General features: G+C 35.4%; 1 long non-coding RNA gene across 1 annotated transcript; it reads left to right on the forward strand.

Annotated features, from left to right (window-relative positions):
- Window positions 1-1,331, forward strand: LOC125505124. The gene is made up of 3 exons (XR_007281937.1): window positions 1-17; window positions 319-321; window positions 1,224-1,331. It is a non-coding gene; the product is annotated as an uncharacterized LOC125505124 (long non-coding RNA).
- The last annotated feature ends 47 nt before the right edge of the window (window positions 1,332-1,378 follow it).

Raw genomic sequence — 1,378 nt, forward strand, 5'->3', positions numbered from 1 at the left:
TTCGGAAATTTAACTTTGTCATACAAACTTGGTCTAAACATCACAAACGTGTTTTTCTCGCTAACTACAAAGTTGGCCAAGCGTCACAATCGTGTTTTTCTCGATAAGTAAACGTGCTAAGTATCTTTTCAGCTTCGAATCGTCGTTTTTGGTGGAATTTAGGAGATTTTGTGCAAATTTATTTTTCAGCTGGTTCCTGTTCAGAAATTTAACTTTGTCATACAAAATTGGTCTAAATATCACAAACGTGTTTTTCTTGCTAACTAAACGTGCTAAGTATCTTTTCAGCTCCGAATCGTCGTTTTTGTTGGAATTTAGGAAGTTTGCTGCAAATTTATTTTTCGGCTGGTTTTTCTTCGGAAATTTAACTTTGTCATACAAACTTGGTCTAAACATTACAAACGTGTTTTTCTCGCTATCTACAAAGTTGACCAAACATATCAATCGTGTTTTTCTCGCTAAGTAGACGTGCTAAGCATCGCCTCAGCTCCAAATCGTCGTTTTTGTTAGAATTTAGGAAATTTTGTGCAAATTTATTTTTCAGCTGGTTTCTCTTCGGAAATTTAACTTTGTCATACAAACTTGGTCTAAACATCACAAACGTGTTTTTCTCGCTATCTACAAACTTGGCCAAACACCACAATCGTGTTTTTCTCGCTAAGTAAACGTGCTAAGTATCGTCTCAGCTCCAGATCGTAATTTTTGTTGGAATTTAGAAAGTTTTCTGCAAATTTGTTTTTCACCTGGTTTCTCTACGGAAATTTAACTTTGTCATACAAACTTGGTGTAAACATCACAAACGTGTTTTTCTCGCTAACTACAAAGTTGGACAAGCGTCACAATCGTGTTTTTCTCCCTAAGTAAACGTGCTAAGTATCGTCTCAGCTCCAAATCGTCGTTTTTGTTGGAATTTAGGAAATTTTGTGCAAATTTATTTTTCAGCTGGTTTCTCTTCAGAAATTTAACTTTGTCATACAAACTTGGTCTAAACATCACAAACGTGTTTTTCTCGCTAACTACAAAGTTGGCCAAACATATCAATCGTGTTTTTCTCGCTAAGTAGACGTGCTAAGTATCGTCTCAGCTCCAAATCGTCGTTTTTGTTAGAATTTAGGAAACTTTGTGCAAATTTATTTTTCAGCTGGTTTCTCTTCGGAAATTTAACATTGTCATACAAACTTGGTCTAAACATCACAAACGTGTTTTTCTCGCTAACTACAAAGTTGGTCTAAACATCACAATCGTGTTTTTCTCGCTATCTAAACGCGCTAAGTATCTTTCCAGCTCCGAATCGTCGTTTTTGTTGGAATTTAGGAAGTTTGCTGCAAATTTATTTTTCGGCTGGTTTTTCTTCGGAAATTTAACTTTGTCATACAAA

This window comes from Dendroctonus ponderosae, unplaced genomic scaffold, assembly GCF_020466585.1.
Source record: "Dendroctonus ponderosae isolate FM_Combo_2020 unplaced genomic scaffold, Dpon_F_20191213v2 Dpon_F_20191213_7, whole genome shotgun sequence".
NCBI lineage: Eukaryota > Metazoa > Arthropoda > Insecta > Coleoptera > Curculionidae > Dendroctonus > Dendroctonus ponderosae.